Source organism: Pipra filicauda, unplaced genomic scaffold, assembly GCF_003945595.2.
Source record: "Pipra filicauda isolate LSUMZ 115617 unplaced genomic scaffold, ASM394559v2 scaffold350_size761097_pilon, whole genome shotgun sequence".
NCBI classification, from domain to species: Eukaryota; Metazoa; Chordata; class Aves; order Passeriformes; family Pipridae; genus Pipra; species Pipra filicauda.
Genome location: NW_024104477.1, coordinates 47888 through 61569, shown reverse-complemented (window position 1 = coordinate 61569; position 13682 = coordinate 47888). Strand labels below are relative to the sequence as shown.

Genomic DNA, 13682 nt, shown 5'->3' with positions numbered 1-13682 from the left:
TTATTGCCTTCAGGCTGTATTAAATGGGATGAGCTTTATCCTAAATTAACCTCTTTTTACAACTTTGCAGAGACTTTTACCAGAATAAGGCCCTTAAAAGCAAACAGCAGTTGTTGCTTTACAAAGTCAGTTTGCATATATACCACACTTTCACCTGACAGTCAAAAAATAAAGCTCCTTACAACAACATTCTACATAAAAATCTTATAATCCATCATGATTCTGCCAAGACGAATGTTTCACACACTAAATATCTGAACAGAAGCCATCACAGATTAGATTTAGGTCTCACAAGATTGCTCCATCACTTCCAAAAGACTTATGGTACTTCAGTAAAGCTGAAGAACTTTTAAATCATGACTATTTTTCCCAATTCAGTTAGGCTATTTATTTGTTTGTTTGTTAACAGAAGGCTTTTTTGCAGCCATTGCGCCAATATTTTTTCATTAGGCAGTGCAAACAGCCTAACTTTTTCTTCTTTATTTTAATGTCTGCAGAATCAGTGGACCCACATTTAAAAAAGCATCCCATCACACTCAGCAATGTTTGCGTAGTATTGCTATCAGATACAATATAGACAAAATGAATATATGTTTGGGTAGAGATGCAGAATAGGAAAATGCTACAATATCAAGTTAAAAGTAGTTTCAGTTCAGAGAAAAAGTGTTAGATTTCTAAGCAAATGGAATTGAGTACTATCTTTAATATAATAATTTATGCTAACCACTCTGTTGTTCAATCCTGCATGAAAAAGGTAACCAAGGTGACAACAACAGTGGTTGTGCCTAAAACCTACACAGCTAAGCAAAAATAGAAAACTCAAATAATGGGGAGAGACCACTCACAACAGCCCATCAGGACCCTATATTCTATTTAACTGGAGAGTTGACAAAAAGAGTTCTTCAGAGAACAGTTGCTGGCAAAAGCTAAATATCCAGGCATCAATACTAGCCATATACTTGCTTATTCCTTGATTAAGTCAAGGGAACATATGCCTGGTTGAAATCATGATGACTTTTGGTGTAGAGCATGTACTTTAAGTCCAATATTAAAGACAATATTTAACTAGTTCTCCTCTGCATTCTACATTTACTTCTGAAAGCATGTCTTTCTCAACATTTAACAGGAATATTTTATGGACATTGAATATGAAACTTACGTGGCCATAAGGCCATTCAGGTGAAAAGAAACATGGCTTGATGAGAGATTGAGCAAACAGAGATGCTAAAAGTAGAAGAGTCACATGGTAAAAACCCTTTTTATTTCTTAGGAAAGCCAGAGGAAAAGATCAGCACCTGAGTTGGAAGCAGAGAAGAATTTGGGTAGTGAGATGGAGTGCTGAAAGAAAAAGATTGTATATGGCCTTTGCTGTAAATTTAAAGTAATTTTAAAAGAATTTAATCCTTCACTGATTGTTACCATTAAAAAGACAAATTTCCTGTTTTCTGTAGTGTTTCCTGGCTACTACTTCCTATGAGAAGGCACCCAGAGAGTTTAATGCTCCTTAAACTGTGGATAAAATTAATCAAAATACAGTAAGCTCTATATACATAATAATAAAATATGTTTGGCCTCAAAATGGCCTTATTTATGATTGCTATAGGCAAAAGTGGCTTTTGGCACTGATTTTAAGATTTTTTTAGTATGTCAGTCAAGATAGGTTCTTTAAAGAATGATTGCTCTGTCTACTTTGGTCACATTTAAATGCCAGTTTGGGGCTGTCAAATATGACTGGATTTTTCAATGAGGCAGAATGATATGGAGGAAATTGAAAGGCTGCAAAATAAATTATTTGGAAAGTTAATTATAAATAACATAATATAATGTGTTTATTTAATTAAATCACTGCAGATTTTAAAAACTCTTTCTGTCTTCTTTGGCATGTCATCCCATCAGGCTGTTTCTTGGGGATATAATTATTTAGTTAAATGATTAAATGAATGCTCTTATACATATTAGCTGTTCTAAGCTTTAAGTATAAAAGAGTATTCTGTCAATATACTAACCAGGGACTGATCTAATTGTAAAAGTCCTACTGGGGAAGAAGAAAAGAGTCATTAGCGAAAATAGCAGTATCCTACAGTTCTCGTGTTCCTACTCACATTTTGAAGGTCATCTGTAAGTTGCACAGAAAATACTATTGAGTCACTCAGACCTACTTAGAAGTTTCTCTTTCACTGGCTTAGAAGCCTAAAAATGATGGCTCAAACTCAGTAATCATTCAGAGAGGAAGAACGCAGAGTAATTTTTACTTACTAATTTTAGAAATGAGCAGGGATGAACAATCCACTGTTGTCGCTTGACAGAAGTAATGAGAAGTAACGACTTTAGCCATGTTTTGGACACTGTCTGTTAGCGTCACTTCCTATCATCCTAACTCTGTCCACATTTTGTAACAAGTTATAATATATTTATATATTATAAATTTATATATTTATAATATATAAATCCCTAAACAATTTCTACATTTCCATGCCTCTTCCCTTCATTGGAAAAAGAACTATAGTGAGCTATTGCAGTGAGCTATAGCATCCCCAGATTACTCACTTCTACAAGGCAAGTTGCTAATGCAGTGCTGCACAGCTGAAAAGGAAAGACCTCATGTAGTTCTGCAAGCTCCCTGCTTTGGTCCTCAGGGCCAGTCATTCACTTTTGTGACATACCAGACAACTACTGCCAGAAGAGACTTATTTATGACTTATGTATCCACAGCATGAGCCTAAATCTCAATGTAGTCTTAAATTTCAGCATCTTGTTTTGATAGCCCAAAATTGACACCTAATAATGTGTTGCTCTTTAATGGCCTGTCATTGCTAATGCACCTGGGTCACTATTTTAATTCCTTGGGCTCCTGGGTTCACCCAAGCATGAATTTGCAGATTTTTCCAGCAAAGGTATCCCTTGTTTGGTACTTCTCAGTTTTTGACAATGTCTAGATGATTGTACTCAAGACAAAACACAAGTAAGCTCTTGTATTTTATTACCCTTTCAAGTCAACTTTGCAATGAGAAAAGGAAAAAAAAACCTTTAATGAATAACTTGCATTGCCCTTGCCATAGCATAACCACTTCTTCTATGTTTTCAGAGTATGAAAATGTCTAAAGTAGCTATTTTTCTTGAGATCTTTATCTTCTTTCTTGTCACTACCAGTAAGATTGCACTGGAAAAAAAATACAGAGTAGGATATGTATTGAAACAATGTAAATTGTTAATCATAGATGCCTCTACATACTCAAAATTATACTGCTATATTTGCTAGCAAAAAGAGGTTTCCAAAATAAACTTCTTTTCAATATCTTTTGGTTTGCAGAACAGTCATCGTGGAGCAGACAGTTTTCCATAACAGTTCTAGAACTGAGGATTTCTTTCCCTACACAGCAGTAAACCTCTTCAACTGTCTTTAAGAGAGCTAACTTATAAAATGACTGAATTTTTTATTTTTTAAGGGATACTTAAACCTGTATACTTCAAATGCCTGTAGATGAATGAATTTTTAATGTACTTTCAAAGCAGGATTTTTCATAAAGGTTGTTAGAGAGTATACTTTGTTTCATTTAAAAACAAACAAACAAGAACAAACACTTGCATTTCCATAGCAGAGATATCATTTTTAAGAATATTCCTTGGTGAGGAGAAAAGATCTCTGCTTCTCAGCTAATTTGGTATTTGTACTAGATTTAAAATTTTCCCAAGAAGTTATATCTTGTGTACATTAAAATCCAGACCAGGCATAAGGACTGCAAAACCAACACAGCAAAATTCTACATTTTGCCAGTCTATGTCCTTGCAAAAGGCCTTCTAGTGAACCACATGTACAGTAAGACCATGTTATATTTATAGTATAGACCCATATATAGTAAGACCATGCTTTGATTAATATCAGAAATGCAACTGTAGCAGCAGAAGCAGACCCACAAGAGCCAGCAGGGTGACAGCAGGGTGACAGCAGGGCTAACAGCATCCCCAGCTGCAGACTGAAGTCCTCGCTGCTTACTTTGGAGACATCATACAGTAATGCTTTGAGCCATTGCTCAGAGACACTCTAGACCAGCACTCTGGGGTGTTCACATTTAATTGACAAACCTTTCCTTAATGACAGCACAGGAACACCATCATGATGAAAATGAAATGCAGTGTCTTGTCATTTAGCACGTGAGTAAAGATGGTTAATTAGTATTGATGTACAGACTTTTCTGTAAGCATATACATTTAATATGATATGAATATGCAACCATTTTTCTGTTTTTGAAACAATAAAAGGAACAATAAATTATGCAATAGTTATTATTAAGAGAAAACCTATCACGGTAAGTTACATTACAAGTTCCCTTTGTCTGTTAGAACTTAAGAATCTCTGTTTTTATTTATCTTTTCATTAAAGCATCTACCTTCTTAGGCAAACATAGACAAAAGAGTATGCAAAGAGAGCATCACAATTCAAACAAATTTGTTACTATGTCTCACTCCCAGCTACAATGACTATGCTTTTTGTTTTATTTATTCAGTGTTTACTATCTTATTTCATTCCATCAAACAACAGTTGTAATTTTTTCTACAGATGGTTCTTTCTGATACATATTCCATATTTCCACATCTGATAGAGAGGAAGGTAATGGATGAGGTGGCGATAGAAAAGCTTTTATGCAAAACTGAAAATTTGAATTTCTAGAAAATCAAAAAGCAAGAGGGATTCATGGCTCTGGTGCTGGATGAGGTGTTTTTGCATTTTTTGTCCACAGCACAGAGTTGCCTAGTAATCTAGTCTTCTAGTATTGTTTTCTAGTAGATAAGTATTGAGAAACCACTTTTCTCCTAATATGTTCCCCCCAGCCCTAATTCCTTGTATTCCTTTCCAGTGCACATCCCTCCTTTTCATTACGTCCTCCTTTCTCTAAAGACTACCTCCATTCCAAGTGTCAGAAATGCCTCTCCATACACTACTTTTGGTACCAATTATTTTTCTACTCACATTTCGCCCAAGGATTGTTTCACGCCTGTGATTTCATCCCTAAAACTGCCACTGAAACACACAAAACTACAAAAGGTCATTAGAAACCATCATTTGTGCTGTATGCATATACAGGACCTAAGAAGGAAAGAGGTTGAGCCCTTAAAAAAAGCCCTTGGAAACAGCTAGCTGAACAAAACATAGCACCATCTCTTTAGGATTTGTGTAAACACTAGCATCCCTCTTCGAACATGAGCTTTTGTTTCCCTCTTTGTTTCCTTTTTAAACATCCAAAGAGCAAAGGGACTTTTTGACTACACAGGGCATGTCATGTAATGTTTATTTGGTATTACTAATTAATCTATGCTCCCTACAAGAAAGGATTCAGCAAAAGAGCTTGCTGTCATGAACAGTGATTTTTTTTTTATCAGAGTTGCTGATTGTCTTTACTTGAAAATAAATGAGATAGATCACCAACATGTAGCCAGTTTATAACTAACATTCTTTACAAGTAAAATGCATCTTCTCCCATTCGTCATCCACTGTGCTGTTCATTCTTCCTCTAATCAACTTCTTTCTTAGCAGCATCGTGCACTACACACTTACAAGAGGCAATTTGCATCATAATAATCCTTTTAAAAACCAATACTTTTAATGAATTTTCCCCTCTACAAGTTACACAAAGATGTAATAAATGGTATCTATGAAGAATAGATAGAACAGGAAGAAACTCTTTCTCAATTTAGAATTTAATTGTAGAAGGCCAATTATAAAATTTTAATTTCCGCTATCATCTGTCTTGAATATTTATCTTATCTAGCAGCTATTTTATTCATAATGGAAATCTTTGATGGCTTTTTTTGTTATGCTATTCTGAGTCATGGATAATATACACTACACTGGATTAAATTTGTATGGAAAATAGGTCATGCTGGTTCATGTCTGAAATTAGATGCAGCTAACTTAATTTTGCTGACATCTAAAAGAAAGGGAGTTTTGTTTAAAGAAATAAACAAAAGTAAATGAAATAAATTCACTTAATCTTATGAAATATTTTATTCAGTATCGTATCTGTCTAAAGTATGAAATCTACTGGAGCTTAAACAGCAATTTACTGGAAATCAGAACAGGACACCTGGGGTATTCACTTTCTGCTGATTAAGACTGCATATATTGAGTATTTAATAATGATGTAAGTTTAATGTTTGGAGTGTTCACTATAGTTCAAAATGCTCCTTTTTTTAAAGCTGGAAAATTCAGCCTCATCTTTATCCATAGATACAAACTTCAATGTACTGAAACAGTCTCAAACATGAAATACTACAATCTTCAAAGAAGAAGAAAGAAGGGCATGGGATAGATAAGCACAAATTCCCAATTACAAGGCTATTGCAGTAAAACAGATTTGCTGGAAGATAAAATAGGGGATATACTTACAGAAGGGCAAACAACCCCTGTTTTAATTACTGTGGATAAAGCAAAGAAATCACCACTATTCACACTTCAAAAGCAAGACATTCTCACAAAATTGGAAGGGCTATAGATTGAGCAATATTGAGATTATCATTTGCAGAAAAAAAACTTATCAAAAGATCCAAGCCTCTAAACTTAACATGATTTAAACCTAATCATCAGTAATCTCTCATTTTGAGTCAGTTCAAATTACCTGGTGGACTATTAATATTGAAATGCTAGATGCATTTACTTGAAGATCTATTTTGACACTTGCATTCTTTTGCTCCACATTTATTCCTTTTTTAATACATGCTTTCAGGTTTAATTCCATCAACACTTACATTCACTAGTCATGTTATACAACTGCTAATATGTGAAAAGCAAGAATTTTGTGGGAAAGAACCCTACTTGCTTCTTTCTCCTTCTCCTTGGTTTAGGTGGAGAGAGGAATAATGTAGAGAGCCAGCTGAAAGTGGGACCTGCAGGATTTACACACCAGGATCTCAACTTCTGGTCACTTCAGGGCTTTAGTGTTTTTCCACAGCTCTTTTGCTCCTGCACTGTCCTTTGACCTGAGCCATTTCAATGTCAGAAAAAGCCTTTCGGTGCAGTCTGTGATAAAGAAGAGTACTGATGGAAGTGGGAGGACAAAGGAGAAGAAGAAAACGTTTTTGTTGGCATAAAACACTGGCACCATCTTTCTGTCCCCTCTTGTGGCTGAACAAGTCTGAAATTCTGTGATTGAAGCACTAATGATATGAGTTCAAAAAACTGAATTCTTCTTTTAACAATTCCCAAAATGAAAATAAAGACTCTGTTAAGTGCATGAAGAATTCAATCACACCTGCCACTGAACCTACAACATGAGTCAACTCTTAGGTCACAGTAAGACAAGGTAGGCCCTTTATGATAATGCCACTTGTAACACATCTTCATGATTCGTAAGAAAGAATGACTAGGTGCATAAAGGCATGCATTACACCCAAGTGGTGTTAAATGTTTCATGACACCAACACTGCCACTGCAGTTTTCTACAGAAAAATTCAGAGACGTTGAGCACGCGAGATCATACAAGCTGCTGACCTTCCTGACAAGCTGAGAAAGAGAATGCTATCTTACTCAGTGTAAAGGCATAGCTCACATGAAATTGGCAGTCCATTCTAGAAAACCACCTACAAATAAACTTTAGTGAATATTAGTCATCACGCATAAAACCCAGAATAGTGCTCTTCACAGTTACAGAAAAACAATATAAAATTACTAGCACAAAAATAAGTATTAATTAATTCCTTTCTGTTGTTATTATTAGAGACAGTCGTATGTCATAGAAGCAACAGAGACCTGAAACACACCTTGAGTGACAGTCAAAAGCATTCGATAGGGCTTGTATTCAGCACAGCTATATAGTCCAGAGCAAATGCAGGTAAAATAGATTTATGAATTTGCCATACAGTCAGCATGGAATTTACGCATGTTTCTGCCTGGAAAACCAAACACATGACTGTCCACCTTTTTGATGATCTCACAGCAAAAGGAATTACTACTTGACTTTTTTTTTTTTTAGACTTCTCTAAGAATCGAACACTAAGAAAAAGCTTTCCCCAGATTGATACATGCAGACTGGCAGTGTTTCAAAGGCATTCTAAATTTTCATTCCCCACTTGATAAGTTTTTTGCACGATGGGAACAGCCCAGATGTGTTCGAAGAAGTGCTGTCAGTGCTCATTATTTTGCTTTTCTGAATGTGCAGAACATTTGCTATGAGGACAGCTGATGAAGCTATTCACTAAACCAATGGAAGCCTTTCCATCAATGATGGATTGACTCATTAGCCTGTTTAGCTTTAGACTAAACTTTAGCCTGCAAAGTGACAGCTGTTACACTGACCATGCAGACATAAAACACACTAAGACTTTTGTTTACACCAAAAACATTTCATTGCATTGACAGTATTGAGTTTACATGTTGAAGAACGGATCAGTATTTACTTCAACAGTGCGTTTTTACTTACTGTCTTTACTCGGAATTAAAATTAAACTGAAAACTGACTTTCTTCATAAACAGAGAAGTCTGTCTATGGGCAGGGTTTAACTGACAGACTTGCTGGGAAGAACAAAGAGGCAAAATCTACTAGCAGGCCTCATGGCCAGATCAGGCTATACACGTTTTTAATTGCTCTAACATGTCCTTTCACTATGGCAGGCTAATAGATCTCTAATTTGCTCATTTACACAGCAGTATGGGTGAAGGATAGCTGGGTGGAGCCTAGCGCAAAGAAGAACATCAAATCACAGCTGTTTGCACAGCATCTGCACTGGCACTTGCTCTGTACTGAGAGATGGTAAAAAATGTTGGAAGGTGTGTCCATTATTGTTTAGAGCAGATACTGTCATGCCAGTGCCACTTGACATAGTTGTCTTGAATGGTTAAACATGGGGAATAGACCCTTGTAGTGGTCAACCCTGGAATGAGAGCCCAGCCTCTTTCTCCTCATGGATTCTGTGCCAATGCCACTGCAAGAAGCTAAGGTAGGCAGAGGACCCATCCTCTGGACTACTACCACACTCCTGATTGCTGGGACTCGTCTCAGAGCAAAAGCTGAAGTCAATTTCCTTTCTACTTGTGGAGTCAGGGAAAGGAAAATTTGCTTGTGCCTGGGTCAGATGTTTTTTGACATGAGACAGCACACACAGTCTGGTTAGAAGTATTTGTCAGCTCTTCATTCCACAGCATCTAAAGGCAACTGCAATACACAAAGCAGAAGCTGCCAAGAGTACCTCTGGATAAGTAGCAGAGGTATCTGCCAGCAAGGTGCCCCCCACAGTTTGACACAAACGAACCAAACACATTTTTGAAAATGGTAACTCTGGCGGACATCCTTCCATGTAGTCTGGCCAATACAGGGAGGCAGAGTGCACACTAACAAGATGCCACTCTTCCCTAACACACACCTTTCTACACACCCCCAGAAGTGGCAAGCTCAGGCAGCAGAAACAGCTTTTATTGGGGTGGTAGACCACCATCTCACACAAGCCCCCATTTGTACACCCCATGCTGCCACAAGCTTACAGCCATAGCCTGGACCCCCAAGATACTTCAACAGTATGAGGCTCTGAAGTTGTAGTGTATTTAGTATAAAGAAGTGTTAGTTAAATATCCCAGTAGTGGGAATCAATTAAAATCCCCTTGTAGCTCATACATTTGCAAGATTAACTATCATGGAATCATAGAATCATTAAGTTTGGAAAAGACCTCTAAGATTACCAAGTCTAACCATTAACCCAGCACCACCATGTTTCACCATTAGCCCATATCCCCAAGTGCGACATCCACACCAGTACACTTATTTGCATTTATATAGAAAGAATGAACAGGAAATATTAATAAATGTAAATTAGGGTCATATTGGTTGGTTGCTCCGTGCAGAGCTTAGAATGTTAGCATACTTGTAAAAATTTTATACTCTATATGTTAATTAATAATGTATGTATTTATAGAGAAGTTATTTAAAAGTCTGAAGTAGACTTCCAAAAATCAAATTAGAAATAACATTTATCTATTCCAAGGACTGGCTTTTTTTTATTGGCAGGTGGACACTGTTCTCTTATTACATCTGAATTATTACTGAACTAAATTCTGAATGTTGATGACTTTTGGCTTTCCCCATTTTTAAATTTCCTAGTTCATAGAGGTGTATTTGTGTTGCCATATTTAAGATGTTCCATACATATTCTGTGTTGTACAGTCATTTTTCTGAACTATTTCCTGATGTCATAAAGTCTATTAATAGCCACACTATCACAGTCTGACCTAATCTAGTCTCTTACCTTAAGACAGGCTTGATTATACGTGTCATCCCTTAAAGATGCAACCTGCTCCCAAAGATCTCTAGTGCAGGAGAACAGTCTATTTAAACTCTTCCTTTGATAAAGGGGTTTTCTATCATCTAATCATCCTTGTGAAGTGAAAACCCACTACTTCACCAGTTTCCTAATTCCTGTTTCTTTGCCACAACCCTGTAAGCACCTGAAGACTTAAAGACCTTCACCTGTTCCCTCTTCTTTTTTAAGTCTTTTGAGGCCAGTGATATTTTTCCCAATCTCTGCTTATTCTTAATGCTCTTTTCTTCTCAGCTTTCCTTAATCAGTCCATCTCTTGCATAGAGCTGAGACCAAAACAGAATACCCTCCCCATGCAGCTAAAACCTTACCTATACACAGCCCCTCACAATTATACTCTTGGTTTGTGCTTACTTATGATTCGTGGTAACTCCTAGACCATTCTCAAGATAAGCACCAATAATGCTGTAACCATGAAATATTCAGATGGAAGGTGCAATTTGAAATGAGTACTTTATTTGTAATATTGCAGTAGGCAAGTATCTTATCCCTCACTCATTTGATACACCTATTCATATATGCTTTGCAATTATTCTATTAATGCCCCATTGAGCATATGCTTTTCTTTTCAGAACATCTTCATGTGTTAGAAGCAAGATTATTCTAACAAGCTTAATTGGACTTTCCTTTGAAACAACCCCACTGTTTTGAGAACAGACATAGTGGTATGCAGAGAGTTATATTTCTGATGGCCTCTATTTTGCGAATCCAGCAGTTATGCAGTGTAAAAATATCCTTTTCTGATTTAATAACAGTCCTGGAAACTACTTACATTTATCTTCTTTTGCGCATCTTTTTAGGTACAGCTGGCACTAACTCGGTATTTTTTCAGATCTGATGAGCATCCTGCAATATTAATTACTTCTTTTAGATCCAAGAATGGGACCCTGAAAAAAAAGTTATTTCTGTTGATATCAAACTCACTGTATGCAATAAACAATATAACATTAAAACTGTAACAATCAAATTTAAAATATCTAATTTCAGTATAATTTTTATGCTGAAGCCATCATTTATGTTTAGGGATAAGTGGTGATAATATGTTGATACCACAGTAGTAGTTGCAATTCTAAGTATATAAAATAGCAGCCATTATCAAAAAGATTAAATGGGGTACATATGTGTTAAATTGTGGTATGCACAGCAGTAAGCTTAGGTCTGAGTTCTGGTCGCTACAGTCTCTTCATCAGTCTCTGCCTCCAAAGAGCTCAGGCTCTGCCAGCTGTGCAGGTCCTTCACTCCAGCTGTCAGATGGAAAAGACCATGGTCAGGTCATGCTCGTCCCTTCCCTCATCTGGAGTAGCATTGCCAGAGCAAAGCTGGTGGGTACAAGTCGTGCATGATCCAGAAAACAGGGATCCTAGCTCCTTATCACTGCCTGCATCACGGGTGAACATTCCATTAGTGGGGAATTGGAAGGAATAGTCAAATTTAAATGTTTTAATTCATGGCTTTCTTTCCCCCACAAAAAACCCAATTCACTAATTTTGTCCAAAAGACTGAACAGTGTACAGTACAGCTATTACTATGTTTTATTTGGCTTCAGTATTTTGAATCATATAAATGGTGCTTTCCATCACTGTATGTGATAAATAAACTCCTAAAAGGAGTTATTTATTTATATTTATTACTAATGAACTTTGGTTATTATGATGGAAAAAAAGAAATCACTGGACTAAAAGGGTTCATTGGCTGTCAGTGTATTTTAAAAGGAATTTAAAAACTAAGTCAGACGATTCTTCATGAGGAAATTACCTTCTTTGAATGTCTGCACAAAACACTGTGATCAATTTGAATGAATGATCACATTTTTTTCAGCAAGCCTCCTTAGTATTTTGTTTTAAAAGACAAAGTATGAAATTAATTGTTTCAAAAAATACCCATGGAATTTTCAGAATATGGCATTTCAATATGCTTCAAAAATGCTATCAGAAAATAAATGCCCTTAGTTTCTCTTTCGACTGGCTTTTTGTTATGCAAAACTATTTTCCACCTAATTAAATTGCTTTTTTAAAGTTCCTATTTATTAAACTGCTAAGTCCTTGAGCCACAGGAATATTCCACACCTCCTTTTTCAGATATTGCCCTCCTATGTTACTTTTAAGTTATTTATAAATACAGCTCTCCTGCAGCCTCTACCAGCAGGGCACCTTCACATGTTGGAATTTAATGAGGCTCAGGCACAAGTCATGAGTCCCTGAAGAAAAGTGCTACCTGATCTGCTTCATTTATTTCTACCAATAATCATACCATTACCTACAGCTTCTGTTTTTAATTAGTGGTATCTAATGATTAACACTGGCCAATTTGCATCCAATTATGCCCCCTGAAAAATTAGAAGTGGATGAAAAGGCTGAATGCAATTAATCATTCTGCAATGTGAATTTGCTTAAATATCAAGGATGAATGTGTTGTACTTTCCTAAATAAGTTTTTATTGAAAACATACACTGTCTGGTTATGAAGCAAAAGCATGACGCTTCCCATGACAGTATGAAATCTGGATATTAAACACTACAGAATTACCAAACACATTCACACATATCCTTTTAATAACAACTGAAAAATTATGTGACTGATATCTAATTACACTCTGTATTCACATGCTGCAGAAACAATTAAAAGCAATAAGCTAGATAACACTTTATAACACATAGACAGATCTTAGCATTGCCTGAGACAAAGTTTGAGTTTAGTGTACAGTCTTTAGAATATAATTACCGCATATTTTCTGTCATTCTTAAGAGGTTTGGCTATAGAAAATATTCTGTTCCAGCTTCAAGGCAAACATTCAGCACTACTTAGCTGTGGGATATTTTGGACAACTATAACATCTTTAAGAAAATTTAGAAATCATAGGAAACATTTACAGAAAACCACAAAAACAACAAACAAAAACCACCACACATAAAACCTCACTATTTTCAGAGACTAGACTTGATCAGTCAGTTTCACAGATAATGACAACATAGTGCTTTTCATGAAGAGTCTCCCTCTTCTTTCTCATACATCCATCTCTCTGAAAAACTCTGGAGACCTCATATAAATACAGAAATATTAAATACCTCTGGTGAGCTTTTTTTCATCCATGATAGTGAAGTTATTTTGTCACTAGGATACCTGAGAGATAATTAAAATAACATGACAGTTATTTTGAAAGTTAGTACTAGTACAGCAACTGGCATGTATAAAATCCTCTAAGCTTGAACTTACAAAACTAGATTTATTACACTGCAATTATTCATTCCTTCATCCTAAATTTTACATATTAAAGCACCACTCAATATATTTTGAAGATGTTGAAAATACAGTTAAGTTCATGGAAACCTTTTGGAAGAAGATAACAATGAAAATTGGGTTTAAGACAAGTGAGGATCCTGA

At 35.9% G+C, this 13682-nt stretch overlaps 1 long non-coding RNA gene across 1 annotated transcript in view; it reads right to left on the bottom strand.

The window, feature by feature from the left end:
- LOC120323831 overlaps positions 1 to 13417 on the bottom strand; it is a 118848-nt gene extending 105431 nt beyond the window's left edge. The window contains exons 1-2 of the long non-coding RNA XR_005564707.1: positions 13367 to 13417; positions 11075 to 11189 (exon numbers count right to left, since the gene is read on the bottom strand). This is a non-coding gene — a long non-coding RNA (uncharacterized LOC120323831). The remainder of the gene's footprint in view (positions 1 to 11074; positions 11190 to 13366) is intronic.
- Between the last annotated feature and the right edge of the window lie 265 nt (positions 13418 to 13682).